The sequence below is a fragment of the Chrysochloris asiatica genome, unplaced genomic scaffold (genome assembly GCF_000296735.1).
Source record: "Chrysochloris asiatica unplaced genomic scaffold, ChrAsi1.0 scaffold00022, whole genome shotgun sequence".
Lineage (NCBI taxonomy): Eukaryota > Metazoa > Chordata > Mammalia > Afrosoricida > Chrysochloridae > Chrysochloris > Chrysochloris asiatica.
In genome coordinates, this window is record NW_006408540.1 from 15,003,003 (window position 1) to 15,024,594 (window position 21,592).

At 39.2% G+C, this 21,592-nt stretch overlaps 1 pseudogene; it reads left to right on the top strand.

Moving 5' to 3' along the window:
* The first annotated feature begins 17,351 nt into the window (after window positions 1-17,351).
* Window positions 17,352-18,231, top strand: LOC102839788 (annotated as a pseudogene).
* The last annotated feature ends 3,361 nt before the right edge of the window (window positions 18,232-21,592 follow it).

Here is a 21,592-nt window from a genome sequence, read left to right on the forward strand (position 1 = left end):
AACAAGAAAACAGAAATAAGGAGTCCTGGTGTGACACTGTAGGATAATGCACTGCAAGGTTGGTTTGAACTGCAAGGTCAGTGGTTCAAACTCACCAGCCGCTCCTTGGAAACCCTATATAAGCTCCCTATGAGGTAGAAATGACTCAACGTCACTTAACAACAACAAATCCTGATATAGGGCCAGGATTAGAATAAAGATTATTTGAAATATATAAAAGCAGGTAAGGGAGAGAAAGTGAAAAAGAATAGAGAATAAGAGCATGGGGGAATCAAAAGAGGGAGGGAAATAAAAGAAAGGATGACAGACTTTTTCTAAAACCACGATACCACTTTCTGTTAGTGCTGGCTGCCCCTACTGATGTATTTCTCACTTTGTGAAAGCTTACAATTTGAATAATGCATTGCAAATGTAGACTATTATTGGAAAATCATCTGAGAAGTAAGGCCTAGCTACAGGATGGCCTTTTTGTTTGTTCATGGTAAAGTGATTATGAGACCAAAATCAGTGGCTGTTGAGTCGGTTCTGACTTGCACCGGCTCCGTATGTGTCAGCATAGAACTGTGCTCCACAGAGTTCTCAATGGCTCATTTTTGGAAGTAAATCACCTAGGCTTTCTTTTCAGATGCCTCTGAGTAAACTCACACCACCAACCTTTTGGTCAGCTATTTATTGAGTCTGATAGCAGTTTGTACCACCCAGGGACTCTGTGACAAGACTTAGTCCTCTCACTGTAACTGTGATGCACTGTCTTGGGTTTGCTGTGAATAAATGGCTGATAATTCCACGGAGTAGTGGTTCTTTGAGGATTTGATGAGAAAGAAATATCTGGGATGGAGCGAGTGACAAAGAGATCAGCAGAGGCATTTCCATTGAACTGTTTTCAACCTCCTAAGGAAACTTGTAAGCAAGAAGGAGTATTAGGGGTGGCAGTCAAAGAGAACTGTGCTCAGGGAGTATTACAAAAAGCGATGAGTCCTTTACTGGAATTTCACAGATGATTTCCTCAAAACAACGTTAAACGAGAGCATGCTTCACTGTTGAATAATGTGATACCCAAGCACATAATTATTTATGAAGTTCTCATCACAGTGGCACCTAAACACTTCAGAGATATTTGATGCATGGCCTAGAAGCACTCGGAGCCCCAATAGACACAGGGTGCATTTATAAATGTAACAAAGACAGATGTCTAATGGATTCACGTTAAAACAAAAAACAAAACACCCTCTGCCAAGACGCTTGAAAATGTTCGATTGTTTCAAGCTACCTGAGTACCAGTCTCAGGAGAAATTCTCATAATAGAGCATAAATAAGTGCACTTGAAGTTCTTGGTCTCTGAAGTGGATTTGTACCAGGAAACGAAATGGTAGCATAGAAGGAAGAATCAGTCATAGCAGACTTTTACATCTCCTTTTGATTCACTTGCTTTTTCTTCCATTTTAATGTGGTTTTTTTTTTTTTTCTTTTAAAAATTCTGCCACTCTTTTCCCAGAAGCTCTTTTATTTATATTCAGAACATCCCAACAGCCAAGAATTCTTAATGCAAATCGTTTTGTTGTAGAGATCTGTGCAGTTACGGATCTCTCTTTCTCAGTCTGTGTCAGTAAGTCGTAAGTGAAAGATTTTCATGAAAAAAAAAAAAAGAATGTTTAAAAAAATTTAAATACAGCTATATTTGGATCTGTGAGCTATAAACAACAGAAAAAGAGTTTCGAGAACCTTCCATTTCCCGCTGATTATTTCTATTTTACAAAGGTTTCTGTGTTCCATCTTCAGAAGCTTCCTAGATTCTTCCCCTTGAAGAACATTTACCTTCACATAGTGAGAAGTCTTTGGATTCTTCTGACTTTCCCCACTGATGTCACCCCAGAGATGATGCACACCATTCAGTTCAATTTGCATCATTACACAAAAGGAACTCTCCTTGGAAACCTTTAATGCACTTTTCAAACATAATAGCATTCCTGAGAAATGTGTTCTTTTAAGATAATAACTGCTGTTAACTCCCCCACTAGATCTTGCTGAAGAATTTGACAATTAGCCCAGCATACCACTGACTTGAAATGATTTGAAAATGATTTAACTCTTTTGGGAAATACTTTTTTTAGAGTTTACTACTAAGGAAAAAAAAAATCCCTTTTGATGTATTTTAGTGCATTTAAATGTCATTTAGATACTTCCTTTACAATTATCCTTTGGGCTACTAACCCATTATTTGGTTATGTGTATTTGTGGTTCTGAAAACCATAGAGTCATAGATTTTTCTCTAACAAGTGGTCAGTCCAGCCTATGTTTGAAACTCTTCAGTATCGGGGATGTGTTACTTCTTCCCACCACCTATTCCACTTACCACCAGCCCTACAGGAAAGCTTTCTCCTTTGTTCTGATGTACTATGATTTACTCAAGCCACCTCATGACTCGCACAGAACACCCTTAATCTCTATACAAGTCCAGTGCTGTTATGGATTGAATGCACCCCGCTAGCATTTGTGTTCAAGTCCTAACCCCTGGTATCCGGGAATGTGACCTTATTTGGAAATTGTTAAGTGCCATCTAGCCAGTTCCAATTTATAGTGACCCCGTACAGGATTTTCAAGGAGCGACTATTGGGCTTGAACTGCTGAACTTGTGGTTCAAACAGACCTTCTGGTCCAGTACTTATCCTGCAGCACCACAGAGGACTCCTGTTTAGAAATAGGATCTTTGAAGATATTATCTGTTGAAAGCAGGCACACTGAAGTTAAGTGAATCCTAATCCAAAGGAGCTCTCGTGGCATATTGGGTTACATGTTGGACTGGTAACCACAAGGTCAGCAGTTCTAATCCACCAGCTGCACTATGAGAGAAAGATGAGAGTTTCTGCTCCCATAAGGATCTATCAACACCCTAATTCAAATGCATCAGTTCTTCTCCAGAATGTTCTATAAAGAGGAAAAGAGACAGAAAGTAGACAGCCACGTGACGATGAAGTGATACTGCAGCTACAAGCCTAGGACTACCAGAAGCCTACTTTATAACCCATAAAAAGTAGCCAACCACAGCCTCCAGAACCGAGAGACAAGACATGTTTGCATTGTAAAGGGACCATTTTGTAGTATTTTGCTATAGCAGCCCAAGTAAATGAATGCGAATGTTCACAAAATAAAACTGTGAAAAGCTGATTTAAAAAGGACTTCTTGTTGTTAGTGCTATTAAATTGGTTCCTACTCATAGCGACTCTGTATAGGGTTTCCAAGGAGTCATTGGTGAGCTTGAACTGCCAGCCTTTCAGTTCAAAGCAACCTTGCAGTCTAGTGCATTAAATCAGAGCGCCACACCAGGACTCCGAAAAGGACTTAAATGATTTCCCTTCCCACACAAACTTAGTTACTAAACCCCAGACTCTCCTGTTGCCAACATGTCATTCTAGACTGTGTGTTTCCTTCCTGAGCACCTCATACGATGCTGCCTTAGCTTCCATCTTGCTGGGCTTCCTGCCTATCACTTTCAGTCATCACTACCAAAAATATGTTATTTTATGAACACTGGAGGTATAAAAGTAGGCTGTGGACTATTCAGCCACTTACAACCACCCTGCCCATTTTTATTTGGTGAGAAATCATTACTAACAATAAAACCTGCCTTAAAAAGAGGAGAAAGGCCTGGTGCCACAACAGTTTAATGCTCAGTTGCAACTGAAACCTGTGGGATCTGCTCCCTGTAAAGATTACACTGTAGGAAACGCTATGGGCAGGTCTACTCTGTGGCATGCAGTTACAATGAATTGAAAATGACTCAAGGGCACCTAACACCAACAAACAAAGAGACAAATACATCATCCAGGGGCAGTTTAAATTTCAGCATGGGAGGGAACCTTTGCTTTGCATGCGATGTGTGTGACGTACAACATTCTCAAAAAGACTTCATTTCTCTACTCTTGGCCCCCTAATAACCAAATGTTCAATGGACCCTGAAATCAGTGACCCCATGTGTGTCACAGTAGAATTGTGCTTCAGAGACTTTTCATGGGCTGAATTTTGGGAAATATATCGCCAGTTCTCTTAGTAGAGATGCTTCTGGGTAGCCTTGGACCTCCAACCTTTCAGTTGACAGAAGAGCACATTCATGCCACCACCAGGGACTCCTGCCCAGCTATATAGCAGTTACATGATGCTTTTAAAATCTAAGTCATATCTGCTAAAAATGCCCTCTTAGCTTCCCACCTCACTCAAGGTAAAGCCAAAGTCATCATCATGGCCTATAAGGCCCTCACCACTGGGTTCCCTGTGGGTTCTCTGACATCCTCTATTGCTAACCCTTGGCTCATGCATAGGTGGTCTCCTTGCTGTTCCTCAGATGCTCCAACTCCCATATGGTGACTTCTGCTCATGTTATTCCCTCAGCTTGGCATCCTTTTCTCCTAGATCCCTATCTGAACTTTCCTCAAATGCTCATACATTTGGACATCAATGCCAACAATAGTAATAAAAACTTTGAGAGTGGTTCAAAAGTCTTCCTTGAGGAAGACTCGGATTTGATTCATCTACTGGGCAACCACCCCCATCTATTTGTGGAGGATTGCATGCTAGGTGCTAGGCTGCTAACCAGAAGGTTGATAGTTCATATCAACCAGCTGCTCTGTGGGAGAAAGATGAGGTTGTCTGTACCCATAAAGCTTTGCAGTCTTGGAGATCCTGTGTAGGGTAGCTATAAGTCAGAATAGACTTGATGGCATGAGTTTGGAGTTTTTTGTTTTTGTTTATATGACGTGGAACAGGTTTTAGTGCTGCTTCCAGGACTAAAACATAGTCCTGGAGAAGGCCTGGCTCTGTACTTCAAATAATCATCCAATGGAAATCCGATGAATCATGATGATCATTCTCTAGTGTGCATGGGAAGGACAAAAGCCCAACTCCAAAGCAGCTAACATTGATAGCAATAATAAAGATAATAGTTAAAAAAATGTAGTCCTTCTAGTCAGTGATAAAAGGTTTACAAGTGATCTCTAGGAAGAGATGCCATTTAACATTTTAAGTACCGGTTGTTGAGGACACAGATTTCTTTATTCTCTTATATGTACCACCTTAGGGAATTTCACAAGCAGAGACATATTTCAAGGATACTAATCAACTTTTGGGCTCTCATTTACAAAGCTAGCTCCAAAGAGAGATTTTTATTTTAAATTATACTTATGTTTTTTTAAATCTCTATATAGATTTTTGCATGGATTCCTATGAATGAGTGAGTAGATTGATACAATTGGATTGTTCACGTGTCCATTTCTACACTGGCTAGATCTAAGTCAAAATTGTACTCTTAGTTTTGTGATTTCTTCCTGAAAACAGTCATTTGTATTCCAGAGTCACTGCTGTTTCTAAGGAACATTTGTCTCTGCTTCATTTGTGCTTTTTTGGACATTTAATTGGAGCAAATATTTCACTCTCCTGCAAGTATATCTTTTCTGCCTTTCTTGACACACTCTGAGCTCTTTAAGGACCCCCAAGCCAAACCAAACTCACTGTCATAAAGTGACTTTTGACTCATAGCAACTCCTATATGGGGTTCCAAGACTGTAAATCTTTATAGAAGCAGAGAACCACATCTTTCTTTCACGGAGCAGCTGGTACATTTGAACCAACGACCACGTGTTAGCATCCCAACGCCTAACACATAGTGCCACCGGTATGCCTTTCTTTAAGGACAGGGTCTCTAAAAATGATTGTAAAATTAATACATACTCAAAAATTGAAGCAGTGCTGAAGTGAAAAATTTCTAATACCCTGTCTCTTCATTTCTTTCCTCTGTTAAATTTCTGAAATGCCTTCCTGAATTTCTCGATTTATAAACAAGCACTTATCTATACATAGCAGGCATGATTCATTTCAGGATTCCACCTTCAGGAGTGCAAAAATGTTAGCTTTCAAAAAATAACATCTTAGTCTCTATTTTGAGCACCAATTCTGTCAAGTGGCAAATATATGAATTAGTCAAATCAAAGGGTTTTCTCAGTTGATTTAGGAGATTCCTCTCTGATATTCTGTCCTGAAGGTTGTCTTAGATTGCAGAGAGCTGGCACAAAGTCATTGTGGAGAAGATGGTCAGCCACCAGTCAGCTACGAGCATGCTGGCATCTACCACAGTGCCTACTGCCCCATCTGGCTCTGGGCTTGGCCCCTCCATCAATCTTCCCTATTGGCATCTGGTGCAGATCAGACAATTGACCTGCACTTACTAATAGTGCTGCCTCCTGGTGGCCTGGAGGTTCCAACTGGCTGTTGATTCTTCACATGAAATCTGACGTTGTCCCCTGGGCCCCATCCAGTGAAGTTGCCCTTGGATTTTTCTACCTGGCATTCCTTATACCTGTCTCTTCTCTATTGTCTTGAGCCACAGGCGACAAAGGGAACAATATAGGGTCATCAACGGAATCTGAGCACAGTTCCTTTTTCTCTTGTATGCCTATGTTACCTGTGGCTCTGTCCAAGGTGGGCAGTGCACTGACCCTCCCTACTGTATTGTTCCCACTGGTTGCCCTCTCCTTTCTCTTCTGGAATACTTTTTATATAGTCCAAAGCAGGAAAATTGCAATTCAATGATTGTTGCAAAACCTATTGTTGCAAAAGCTAGTGTCTCTGCTAGGAGTTTCAGAAATCTATATTGAAATTACAAAGCAGAGAATTGATTCTTTTGTCCTCAGTTTTGTGGTCCTGCTCCCCTTGGTCTGCTGGCAGTGGGTGGGAGGGGTACATAAAGCAATGGCAGAGGTGGTGGTGGCAATGATGAGGAAAACTTTGCAAAGTTGGCAATTCTGTCCTTAATTATATGACTCAGTGTAATCTCTCACAAAAGTATATGAGTATGCCAATTTCCTACAATATTCACCAACTCTAGGCATTTGTCAAACTTACTAATTATTGCCAAATGGATTGGGGGGAGGGAATAGTTTCTCTTTTTCACAGTTTGCATTTCTTCTTTATTGCTTCTTAAACTAGAGAAATTGCTTTTGGTTTCTTTTTGGATTCCTTACTGTATGAATTGATCACTCAGTTCCTAAGACTAATTTTTCCTCTGTAAGTATTTGCTTTCACTTATTTATTAATTTATTTTCATTATGAATTGTTTTTCTTTAAGTTTTTATTGTGAAATGAGTGAAAGTTTAGAGGGTAGATCATTAGTTTTGCATTCAACAAATCATACAACTTGTTTCATCATAATGGTTTCAATCCCCTCCATGTACCATCAGTTAACAGTATTTCTCTCTATTCACTCTAGCTCTTTTTTTTTCTTTTTCTTTTTAAACACTCAGGCATATATAATAATTTACACCACCAAAGGGCACATTCTGCAAGTCTGCCTCCTGGCCGCCATCTCCTAGTCCCTCTCTTCCCATGAATCTAGAGTCCTCATCAGCTCCTCCTCACCGTGTCACCATTGTTGTTATTGTTAAGTGCCGTCGAGTCGGTTCCGACCCATAGCGACCCTGTACAGGGCTTCCGAGGGTGTAAATCTTTACGGGAGTAGAAAGCCTCATCTTTCTCCCGCGGAGCAGCTGGTAGTTTCGAACCGCTGACCTTAAGGTTCGCAGCCCGATTCTTAACCACTACGCTACCAGAGCTCCTTATTTGCTTTTATTTTTACAAGTGAAATAAATTCAGCCTTTCTCTTGATTTTTGTTTATCAGTTTGTTTTAAATTTGATTTGTCTTTAACTTTGCTTATGTCTTTTTGGCATAATTTCTTTATGGAGTAAAATCTCTGATAGTTATCAAATCTGTTGGGTTTTTTTCTTTGGTGGCATACTAGGAACAGCTTACCTTACTCTAATAATTCATTCATATTTTAAAATTATTTTTCCATTTCATGGTTTAATCTATTGAAATTTATTCAGGTGTAAGGTACAAAGGTGCAAGATACAAAATATTTAATCTTTTTCCAAATTTCTCAATATCACTTTTTGTATATCATATCTTTTCCTATGGAGTACCTTTTAGGCAAAAACATCAAATTTAGGGATGGCATTCAGTCTTAGTAATTTTTGGATAATCAAGACAAGGCTTCCTCTTACTCTTTATTCCTCCAATATTCCTAATGTTCATTTTTTCTAGAAAGTAGACAAAACTATCTGTTTATCTTTAGCTGGGTTTGGTGAAGAGAGAAGACCAAGGCAAATGATCCATGTTGTCGCTTCTTCCTTCCAAAGTACAGGAGCTCTGGTGGCTGGATAGGAAGGGATGCTGTTGGATCTTCCTTGCTAGGGTGCACAGTTTCTGTTAGCAGTGCTACACTGTTTCTAGAGGCAATTCTTGGTGTTACTGGTGATTCAACAGCCTGTTCTTGTTGGAAGGGGCATGCCTTCCATGGGTTACAACCTTGAGCATGTCACAGCCAAAATGGCTGCTCTGAAAATATAGAATGGCTGCTCCTCTTAGAAGAATTACATCTGTGGCCTAATACCCATCCTTCCCTCCTTTCCTGACACATGTTGAGTAGAGTTAGCAGGTGATGACGAGTTAGCATGGCCCTTTCTCAAGAGTGGGAGTGAGTCTCCATTTCAGTTCAAAGTCCCTCACAAAAAACTAGCATGAACATAAATCTTACATGGAATGTTTGAAGATGAAAAGTACTATTTTTTTTTTAAAGTTGTTGTTGTTGTGTGCCGTGGAGTTGGTTCTGACTAATAGTGACCCTGAACAGGGTTTCTGAGGCGATAAATCTTTACGGGAGCAGAACGCCTCATCTTTCTCCCGCGGAACAGCTGGCAGTTTAGAACTGCTGACCTTAAGGTTCGCAGCCCAATTCGTAACCACTACGCTACCAGAGCTCCTTAAAAAAGTAGAGTAGGGTAAACAGGAGCTCATCTCTGCCTGAGGAAGGCAGTTAGTATAGACTTCATTGAGAAAGTGACATTTTAACAAAGATTTGACAAAAGTCAGTAACTCGTGAAGATTCTTTTTAGCAAAGAATAAATACTCCAGCAGAGAGATTAGCCCAGGTAAAAACCCTAAGATAGGACATGCTTGGCACACTCAAAGTCCAGTAAGGAGGAAAGAGTGGCTAGACAACGTAAGTCAGCAGGTCTTGTAGGTTCTTAAGGCCTACTTTCAAATCATGGAGATTTAGTCTTCTGTTTTGGATTCCTGGTATGGCACTGTAGGATAAACGCTCTACTGCAAGGTCAGTTTGAACCTCAAGGTTGGTGGTTCAAACTCACCACTTGCTCCTTGGAAACCCTATCGGGTTTCTATGAGTCGGAACCAACTCAATGGCACTGAACAACAACAACAAAAGTACTCTTTTTTTGTGTGTGTGTCCTCCTTTCATTTTTCATAGTCCGAATGACTAAAAAAAAAAAACATTCCATAAATCATTAAATAATGAATTTAAACAATTAATATTTTCAGTGACCCTACACAAGGTTGCTATGAGTCTGAACAAAGTTGAAGGCATTTAACTTAAATACAGAATGGGCTGGAAATTTACAGCTAAAGAATACATGTCATAGCCACAGAGGACTAGAGTGGAGAGTGAAGCATCCAGCTTGTAAGAAGAGAGGGCATATGCACAAGAACTTCCACACTTGCAGATAATACCCACTTGACCTGGCTTCAATGACTGGATGATCAGAGCTCAACTAGAAGAAGAAAGAAGAGGGAAAAAAAAACAGTAATCTGATACAATTTGATGAACTTGATCTACACCTATGGATGCAGTAGTTCAAAAGAGGGAACAAATTATCTTTACAGCAAGGACCGTTCCCACCCCCCTCCATACACAGAGTAGACAGGGATGGGCAACTTGGACATTGGCTACCCCAAATGGGAGGGGGGCTATGAAGGCAAGAAGTGACTGGCTTCCAAGCTTTCAAGAGGGAACCTAGATCCAGAGGGCCCAGAGGAACGTAGAATCTTCACTGAGTAGTACCCAATCTGTGTGGGCAGGCTGATGAAATGAAATGTGGATAGGTCTCTTGTGATACAATAGTGAATAATTGTTATCAGGACTGATTGTGAGGATTGGAAGTGTAAAGGTAGATGTTTTTTAGCAAGATGGGGAGTGATTAACTTTTCAGTCTAGGAACGGAGGTCCCTGGGACCATCAAGGGAGAAGAGCGGAGAGCAGTAACCTACCCAGAGAAGCAGTGATGCCTGAGATGGAGGCAGAGAAGATGACGTGGAGAGCTGGAGCAGCTGGGGACTTTAGATACAGAGAGGGAGAGGGGTTGTGTGCTGACAACTGGGGGGCAGATTTGTAGTGTTCACCCTTTGGTTGGTTGATGATGCATGGAGGGGATTGTAACCATGGCAATGAAACTATATACGATAGTATGAATGTAAAACTAATGTTCTCCCATGTAAACTATCACATAATTCACAATAAAACATTAAAAAAAAAAAAAAAAGAATACATGTCAGATTGCGATCACAAAGGGACAAATATTGGGTGATCCTACTTACATGAAATATCTAGAATAGGCAAATATAGAGATACTAAAGTGTATTTGTGGCTAGCAGGGGCAGCAGGCAAGGGGAAAAGTGAAATATTACTGAGGAAGCCATGAGGATCTATTCATGGTAATAGAGAATTTGGCATTGGACACTGGAGCTCTGGTAGCATAGTGGTTACAAATTGGACTGTGAACTGTAAGGTCAGCAGTTCGAAACTACCAGCTGTTCCGCGGGAGAAAGATGAGGCTTTCTGCTCCCATAAAGATTTATAGCCTCAGAAACCCTGTACAGGGTCGCTATGAGTCAGAACCGAGTGCATGGCACATAACAACAACAATAGTTACACACATGGTTAATAAAGTCATCATCCCTGGGTTGTACATATAAAAAATGTCAAATTGGCAAATGTTGCATTATAAATATTTTTTAACATAATAATTGAAAAAAACTTACAATAAATATAATTACAAGTGCCCCCAAATGATTCAAGGTTATATCATACAAACTAAATAAGCTAAACGTATTCAGATGGATAAATTCGTTATACTATAAATTTATAATACAAATGAATAAATGGGAATATAATTCAATAAGATGGAAGTCAAGTGAGTCATTTTGGCATTTATAAACTAAGTCAAACCTAGTTAAATGAAAATGATGTTTTCAAACTCTAAAGATAGTATCATAGAGGGGAAGGAGATAAGGAAATGGACAAGATAGAAATATATATGCTATGAATGAGTTTTTCTTTAGCTTCTCATGAAACAAACAAACAAATTAAAACCGAAACAAGGAAATAACAAAAAACAATGCCTGCTGGCATTTTGTCACTTCCCTGGGAACTTTTGTTTGCTTATTATTTGAAGAGGCACTATTGTCTCAGAGTCAGGAGTCAGGCTTGTGTAAATGTCATTGGATCTTTGATTTTAACTCTCTGGAGAGCTGACTTGATTATTCAGCCTGAGATTCCAGTTTAGGAAAAAGGATAGCCATACTGAATGAAGTCTGGAACAAAGTGATTGATTGCCTAACTTTATTTATTTATTTTAATGAAAGCCCTGAGGAAAAAGTTGTAAAAGGGTATTGTTTGCTGTTAACTACTGAGTCATGGGAATTCCATGCACGACAGAATAAAACGTCACCTGGTCCAGTGCCCTGTTGAAAGATCAATTGGGGATGGACCATTGAGATATATTGGCTTTTCGTGGACTGATTTTTCAGAAGTAGATCACAAAGCCTTTCTTCTTAGCTCATCTTAATCTGGAAACTTTGCTGAAGCATATTCAATATTGGAGCAACACTGACAGATGGGTGGTGGCATGAGGTACTTTGGCCAACCGAACCCAGGTCTACCTTATAGGAAAGCAGGAATTCTACCACAGAATCACCAACATTCCCACAGAAAAGGGGATGCCAAATTGCAAATCATTCTGATAATCAATGCTAATTTGGTTTATTAAGAAAATATAAATCAAGTAATAAAGTAAATAATAGAAGAATTTCTGAAGAGGTTGTGGTTAAGATGGGGGACAAGAAAAATGCCAGCAAAGCAGAGTAAGGAAAGTGTCAGGAGGAAGCTACTATCCAATAGCTTTAAAAATTCTAAAGAGGTCACATATGTTACCACTGTAACATGTTCATGATTTGGCACTTCAGAGTTCATTGATGACTTTATTGAGAATGGTTTCCCTGGTATGTGGTGTTGGTATAAAACACTCTCACATGCTTTATATCATATTAAGTTCCATCTGTTGAAATACCTAGAGATATGAAGATAACAAAGCCTTCCTTACTAAAAATGAAGAGGACTTGAGACATTTGCTGATGAAGATCAAAGAATACAGCCTTCAATATGGGTTACAACTCAATGTAAAGGAAACAAAAGTCCTCATAGCAGGACCAGTGAATAACATCATGATAAACAGAGAAAATTCCTGTTTTCTAAATTGGCAAAGTCATGGTTAAAATTTTAATTCATTAAGTAGGTGGAGTCATGTGTTAGGTGTTCTTGAGCCTGTTGTGACTCAAAGCCCCCCCATTTATAACAAAAGGAAACACTGCTGCATCCTGGGCGTCTCCACAACAGTAGGTGTGTTTGGGTTTATTGTTACAGCCAATCATCCTCTTCTTCACTGACCCCCCCCCCCTTTTACCAAGTATGATGTCCTTCTCCAGGGATTGGTTTCTCCTGAGAATGTGCCCCAAGTACAAGCGGCAAAGCCTGGCCATCCTGTCTTCTAAAGAGGTTCTGGTTGTATTTTCTCCAAAATAGACTTGTTCATTCTTCTGGCAATTCATGGGATATTCAATATTGATGTATTTGAATTATAGTGTAGTGAACAGATGGAGTTGGGGGTACATATTATTCCTGCCCACCCTTTCTTGCATTACTGATTTGCATGGGAACCAGAAGCCTCCAGGGGAAGTAACGGAATCTTGTTTTCCTTTTTAGAGTTTTAGGCAAATGTAGGCACGTATGGTGAATTGGTTCATGGATGTTGTGAGGGTGAGGGTTGTGATGAAAGGTGATACATTGATAGAGAAATATAGACCCTGTTGTAGAGATTCTACTAGAAAGGAAGGAGTTAGGCCCAATGAGTGAGAGGAATTGAGAATCTAAAGAGAGTTGTAGTCAAGGTGTGGTAGTCAAAATACAAATGAATCTCAGACACGCCAGACAGTTGGTGCTGTGTGGTAAAATACTGTGTTTGAATCAAAACAAAACCAGTTGCCATCCAGTCAACGTTGATTCACCGTGACCCCATGTGTGTCACAGTAGAACTCTACTCCACAGGGTTCTCAAAGGCAGATTTTTTTGGAAGTAGATTATCTGGTCTTTCTTCTGAGGTACCTCTGGGTGGACTGCAACAGCCGAGCCATTAACCATTTACACCACTCAGGAACTCCATATGTATCACAACAGGGCCTTGATAAATTCTGAACACCTCCACACTCAGATAATCTTAATACGGAATCCCTGTAAAAGGTCTCTAATGAGAGTAACTCACTTGAGTTTGCCAATTTGTCTGAGAATATTTGGAAGAGTCAAGAGCAGAGTCATCAGCAGTGTCTCCGCTTGAGAGAGATGTGTAACATCTGTGGAGTCTATTGTGATTAGGTGTCATTGAGTCTGCTCCAACTCTTAGCAACCCCATCATGCACAACAGAACAAAACACTACCTGGTCCTGTGCCATCCTCTCAATTGTGCTGTGTTTGAGCCATTTTTGCCCCCACTGTGTGAATACATTTCATTTGGGTTCTTCCTCCTTTTCGGTGACCCTCCACTTTACCAAGCAAAATGTCCGTTACCAGGGACTGGTCCCTCCTAGTGACACGTCCAAAGTACTTGAGACCAAGTCTCACCATCCTTGCTTTCAAGGAGCATTCTGACTGTACTTATTCCAAAACAGATTTTTTGTTCTTCTGACAGTCCATGGTAGTATCAATATTCTTCACCAACACCACAATTCAGATGCATCAAATCTTCTCCAGTCTTCCTTATTCACTGTCCAGCTTTCACATGCATGGTGACTGAAAATGTCATGGCTTGGTTCAGGCACAAGAAAATGACATCTTTATTCTTTAACACTTTAAAGCAGTCTTTTGCACAAATTTTCCCAAAGCAATACGTCATTTGATTTCTTTTTTTACTGTTGCTTTCATGAGCATTGATTCTGAATTCAATAAAATGAAATCCTTGACAACTTCAATTTTCTATCTGTTCGTCATAATGCTGCTTATTGGTCCAGTTGTGAGGAGTTTTATTTTCTTTACATTGAGTTGTAATCGATACTGAAGGCTGTGTTCTTTGATCTTCATCAGCAAGTGCCTCAAGTCCTCTTTGCTTTTAGCAAGTAAGATCTGCATATCGTAGGTTATTAATAAGCCTTCCTCCAATCCCAATGCCATGTTTTTCTTCATGTAATTTGGTTTCTTGGATTATATTATCTTCATAAAGATTGAATAAATATGGCCAAAGGATACAACACTGACACACACCTTTCCTGATTTTAAAACATTCCGTATCACTTTATTTTGTAACAACTACCTCTTGGTCTAAGTACAAGTTCCACACTAGTCCAGTTAAGTGTTCTGGAATTCTCATTCTTCCAATGTTATCCATATTTTCTTGTCATCCACATAGTCAAATGCCTTTGCATAAGTCAATAAAGTCTAAGTAAACATCTTTCTGGTATTCTCAGATTTCAGCCAAGATCTGGTAACAGCAATGATGTCCCTAGTTCCATGTCCTTTTCTGAATTCGGCTTGGATGTCTGGCAGCTCCCTATTGATTTACTGCACCATTCGTTTTTAAATTATCCTCAACAAAATTTTACTTGTGTGTGATACTAGTGGTATTGTTTGATAATTTCTGCATTCTATAGGATCATCTTTTTTTGAAATGGGCACAGATATGGATTTTTACCAGTTAGTTAGCTGTCTAGTGAGTGCTTCCAGTACTGTATCAGTTTGTGGAAACATTTCCATTTGTAACTGGAACCTTGTTACCGCTAATGCCTTTAGTGAAGTTTGGACTTCGTTCTTCAATACCATTGGTTCTTAACCATATGTTCTTCAATACCATTGGTTCTTAGCCATATGTTCTTCAATTCCATTGGTTCTTAGCCATATGGTACCTCTTAAAATGGAGATTCTCTAGATTTATTTTAGATTCTTTAATTTTACTTCTCTCCCCTTTGACCCAGTGATCTGGTGATTGAACAAATTTGGTAACACTTACAAAGGACCTACTCTTGCTTCAGTTTATCAATCAAATTGCTTTTCATTTTCCATATATATTTTGGTCCTTATCTTTTATATGCATGTAAAAGCTAGACATGGAAGAAATGAGGAAGTAAAAAACCTAAACAGAAAATGTCAAAGGGGCAACTCGAGAAGACAAAGTATTATAATGAAATGGGCAAAGACCTTGAGCTAGAAAAACAAAAGAGATGAACTCACTCAGCATTTCTCAAGGTGAAATAGTTGAAGAAAAATTAAAAAGTTGACTTAAAACACTGAAGGATTCTGTAGGTGCTATAGGATAAAAACTGGACTGCTAACTGAAAGGTTGGAAGTTCAAATCTACCAGCTGCTCCGTGGGAATCTTATACAGGGTTGCTATGAATTGTAACTGACTCTTAACAATAATAATAACATAGGCAAAATATTGAATGATGCAGAATGCATCAAAGGAAAATGGAAGGAACAGATAAGATAAAAAGAAATTATGGATGTTCAACGACTTCAAGAGATAATGTATGATCAAGAATTAATGGTACTGAACAAAAAAGTTCAAGCTGCACTGAAGACACTGGCAAAAAACAAGACTCCAAGAACTGACAGAAAACAAATTGAAATATTTCAGCAAAATGATGCAGCACTGGAGGTGTTCACTCATCTATGCCAAGAAATTTGGAAGACAGCTACCTGGTCAACTGAAATCCATCCATATTTATACCCATTCCAACGGAATGTGGAAATCCTCGAATAATATCATTAATATCCCATGCAAGTAAAATGTTGCTGAAGATAATTAAAACCTGCTGCAACAGTATATCGTCAGGGAGCTGCCAGAAACTCAAGCTGGATTCGGAAGAGGATTTGGAAGGAGGAATATAATTGTTGACATCAGATGGATCTTGATTGAGAGCAGAGAATGCCAAAAAGATGTTTACATGCACTTTATGGACTGTGCAAAGACTTCCAACTGTTTGGATCATAATAAACTGTGGATAACATTGTGAAGAATGGATATTACAGAATTGTGCTCATGAGAAACCTGTACATAGACTAAGAGGCAGTCATTAGAACAGAAAAAGGGATACTAATGGCTAAACATCAGGAAAGGTGTGCTCCAGGGTTGTATTCTTTCACCATATCTATTCAATTATATCCTGAGCAAATAATACAAGAAACTGAATTATAGGAAGAAGAATGTGGCATCAGGATTGAAGGAAGACTTGTTAACAACCTGAGATATGCAGATGGTACAACCTTGCTTGCCAAAAGCAAAGAGGACTTAAAATATCTACTGTGAAGGTCAAAGGTTATAGCCTGCAGTACAGATTGTACCTCAAAGTAAAGAAAACAAACATCCTCACAATTAAACCAATAAATAACATCATGGTACACAGAGAAAAGATTGGAGTTGTCAAAGACTTCATTTTGCTTGAATCTGTAATGGAAGCAGCAGTCAAGAAATCAAATTGCTGCACAAATCTGCTGCACAAGACCTTTTTTAAGAATGTTAATGAGCATTTTAAGAGGACTAAGGTGCACCTGATCCAAACCATGCTATTTTTAATCGCCTCATATGAATGTGAAAGTTGGACAATAAATCAGGAAAACTGTAGAAGAATTAATGCATTTAAGTTATGGTGTCATGGAAGAATATTGAAAGTCCCCAATAAGATGGACTGACACAGTGCAAAGAGCAATGGGCTCAAACTAAACAACAGTTGTGAGCATGGTGCAGCACTGGGAAAATGTTTCATTCTATTATGCATAAGGTTGTTATGTTGGAACCATAGGTTCAAATATCCTGATGTATATATAAAACTGGAGCTTGGAAGGGTTGCAAATATAAGCATAGATGTCAGCAACATGTAACTGGAATGTACTGCCATGAAACTGAATGACATTTACGTGGGTAGAATCTGTAGATAGAGAGGAGGAAGGAGGGCCTGAAATTGACATTCAGAGGTTGAGCAGATGAGGAGGATCCAACAAATGAGACTGAGAAGGAGTGGCCAGTGAGGTAGGAAGAAAGCCAAGAATGCAATAACACTACTCTTTGTTAACAGAAAGTCAAGAGAAGGAAACATAGTAAGAATGCAAGAAGTGTCAATGGTATTCAATATTGTTAAAAGGTTGAATTAGATGAGGATTGAAAGTATTCATCGGATTTTGTTAATATGGAGATGACTGGTGATCTCGACTACCCTGCTGTAAGGTAGACACAGAAACTGGATTATGAGTTAAGAAGAGGTTGGGGAATGGGAGAGTGGTGTTGGCAGCTATAGTTTTTGGACTGTTCTTTTTTCATAATGAAAGTTGAAAGGAATAGGGCAAAAAGACCAGTTTAGAAGGATATGGGGATTACAGAATATGAGCCAAGAGTTATAAATCAGACGTTGGAGTTTGCTTTCCGATATGTGACTACAATTCTAGATGCACAAATTTATTCAAGCCATGCTAAGAAAGCAATTGTTGATGCAGATGATATGCGATTGGCAATCCAGTGTCATGCTGACCAGTCTTTTACCTCTCCTCCTCCTCCGAGAGATTTTTTGTTAGATATTGCAACAAAAAGAAATCAAACCCCTTTGCCATTAATCAAGCCATATTCTGGTCCTAGGTTGTCACCTGATAGGTATTGTTTAACTGCTCCAAACTATAGACTTAAATCCTTAAAAAAAAAAAAAGATATTTGCCTCTGTAGGAAGAATAACAGTTCCACGGGTAAGTGTTGGCTCAGTTACTAGCAGACCTAGTACTCGTACACTAAGCACACCAACCCCACAAACCATGTCTGTTTCAACTAAAGTAGGGACTCCAGTGTCCCTTACAGGGCAAAGGTTTACAGTACAGATGCCCACTTCTCAGTCGCCTGCTGTAAAAGCATCAATTCCAGCAACATCAGCAGTTCAGAATCTTCTGATTAATCCATCATTAACTGGGTCCAAAAATATTCTTATTGCCACTAATGTGGTATCATCACAAAATACTGTTAGTGAACCATCAAATGCACCGAAAAGAAAACGAGAAGATGATGCTGCTGATGACTATGATAATTTGTAATCTAGCCTTGATGCATGTAATTTGTATTCTTGGTTTTGTAATTCATTGTACTTAAACGTGCATGCTGAATGTTTTCAAGTTGTGTCTCAGAAAGGTTAATTAGCATTTAATGAGTAAATAGAATACTTTTCATTTGAAAAAAATCAAAAAGACCAGTTTACTTTTCAAGGAAGAAAGGGAAAAATAGGCAGCTCTGTTGCCTGGGTCTAGCCCTGTTCTAGCCTAGCCCAGCTGAGTAAGGCACAAAGCCCCAGAGTAAGTAACACAGAGCACACTGCCCCTTCCAGCCCTTTCTCTATCACTAAAGAGCCTTAACTGGCATGACCCTAGGAGCACTTTTGCTTTGCTTATGTTTTCCCCCCTGCTTTTTGAACAGGGACCCTGCATTTTCATTTTGCACTATCATTTTTAGGTGTCAGCAAGTCATTTTTTGGACTCTATGTGAAAGAGTAGAATTGCTCCATGGGGTCTTCTTGGCTGTAATCCTATGGAAGCAGATTGCTAGGTCTTTCTCCTTGGGAGCTTCTGGGTGGGTTCAAAAAGTTATTAGTCAAGTGCTTAACCACTGTGCTACCAGGGCTCCTTACAATCGTTGGTTTTTGTCACAATCTATTTGTTTCTCTAGTCAATGAGCTATGTTTAATATTGAAAAGAACAATTTGAATGCTAATTTCATAAATCAACATTATTTTTACTATTTTTGTTTTGGCATATGTATTTAAAGCTAATGATATTTTACCTTCAATGCCAGTTTTTGAAGAGTTTTAAATCTTGCTAATTATATGCAGAGAACTTCCAGAGGTTCAAGCAGGATTCAGAAGACACTGTGGAACTAGGGATATAATTGCTGATGTCCAATGGATCTTGGCTGAAAGTAGAGAATACCAGAAAGATGTTTACCTGTGCTTTATTGATTACGCAAAGGCTTTTGATTGTCTGGATCATAACAAGCTATGGACAACATTGCAAAATATGAGTGTTCTGGAACACTTAATTGTGCTCATGTGGAATCTGTACATGGATCAAGAGGCAGCTATTTGAACAGAACATGAGAACACTGAATGTTTTAAAATTAAGAAAGGTGTGCAACAAGGTTGTATTCTTTCACCATACTTATTCAACCTGTATGCTGAGCAAATAATCTGAGAAGCTGGGTTCTGTGAAGAAAAACGTGGCATTAGGATTGGAGGAAGACTCATTAACAACTTGCCATATGCAGATGATACAACCTTGCTTGCTGAAAGTGAAGAGTACTTAAAACATTTACTGATGAAGATCAAAGAGCACAGCCTTTGGTATGGATTGCATCTCAATGTCAAGAAAATAAAAATCCTCACCACTGGACCAATAAACAACATTCTTAACAATGGAGAAAAAATTGAAGTTGTCAAGGACTTCATTCTTCTTGGATCAACTATCAATACTCACAGAAGCAGCAGTCAAGAAATCAACGGACGTATTGCATTCGGAAAATCTGCTGCACAAGATCTTTTTCAAGTGTTGAAGAGCAAAGATGTCAGCTTGAGGACTAAGGTGCGCCTGACCCAAGTCATGGTATTTTCAGTAACCTCATATGCATGTGAATGCTGGACAGTGAATAAGGAAGACTGTAGAATTGATGCTTTTGAGTTATGATGTTGGAGGAGAATATTGAAAGTACCATGGGCTGCCAAAAGAATCAATAGATGTGTTTTGGAAGAAATGCAGCCAGAGTGCTCCTTGGAGGCCAAGATGGTCAAGTTTCGTCTCTCATACTTCGGACATATTGTCAGGGGAGACCAGTCACCGGAGAAGGATATCATGTCTGGTAGTGTGGAGGGTCAGAGAAAAAGGAAGACCCCAGTGAGATGGATTTGCAAAGTGGCAGCATCAATGGACTCAAGAGTGCAACGAGAGTGAGGTTGGCCCAGGATCAGGCAGTGTTTCATTCTGCTGTGCATAGGGTCCATGAGTCGGTACCAATTCAATGGCACCTAACAACAACAATTATATGCTTAAAGAAACTAAACAACATGACTAATTCTGTGATCTAGTCATTGACTGATTCCAGCAGGAATTTTCTCTTTGGGCAAGTTTACTCTGTAATTACATTCATCTAGTTGTTGAAAACATGCTTTTTAGACAGTGAGGCGAGAATACCATATTCTAATAATAGGGCAGTTGAACCTGCAATTGTTTATTTACTTTGATTTCTTTATTCAAAGCAGTGCTATAAAAACTGAATCATCAGAACCTGTGTTTGAAACAGAGTTCCAGCTCCATCCTCCATCCCCTCCCCAAAAGTATAAAATCTGCTCAGACTTGTTACCTTTTCTCCACCCTGAAAGAAACTGTAATTTCTAGATCATTACAGATGACAAACTGCTTCATTCTCAGAGGGTTTCTACAACTTGTTAAAAACGTTCTCCTCTTACTTCCTCAGTCAGCACTTGTATCATTATTACCCACTCTTTTAGTCTCCTTTAGAACAATAGCAACAAATTAGACAAAAGATGTAGATCTTTAAAAATGACATCTGGGCTTTTAAGTTTTAAGGTGTCTCTGGGTGGACTGAAACCTCTAATCTTTTGGTTAGCAACCCAGTGTGGTGTCTGTGGCACAGCATATATTATAGTCTACTGAAATGGAACATCTGCTCATGTAATCACAATACTACAAACTTCTAATGGCAAGAACTTGGCATGTCTTGTTTATTATCTCCAAGGTGTGGAACACCAGGTATAACAGGTAATCAGAAAGTAGTTATTGAATGAATAATTGTGATTTTGTAAATAATAAATTAATAAATGATTTTATCTAATGGATTTTTAAAAAATTAAAATGATGTGTAAAAAATAAATTGAATGACTGCTTCACCCTCAGTTTGATGTTTTGTAAAATTCTACGAGTTTTTCACATGGTGACCAGAAACACTTAGCTAATAAGGCTGCTTAGTATGATTTCTGGACAAGCCAACGTTAATGATGGGCATATAGGAGGTGATCAATGAAATCTTGTGTGGTCAGTAAGTTGAGATTTAAGATACTGAGACACTTTCTTGATGACACAAAAGTGTCTCAAGTACAATCAAATGTTTTCGCACATCCAAATTGGCAGCAGAGAACATTCTCTTTGACTGGTGCAGCCCCCGCCTCCCTCCTTGGAGATGTACACCATAGCTTCGCTCCTTCAACCCCCCTCAGTATTCCCCAGCTTCCAATTCACTGTGAATGTATGTCAACAGGGGCAGAGACTATGTAAAGAGGAGAGGTAGGACTGGGCAGACAGAATAGTAGTCACTCTGTTGTGGGCTCAGGTACACCTGGGACCCATTTATGGTCAGAGAAGTGAGGCATGGCCAACTGGGTCAGACAAAGTTCTT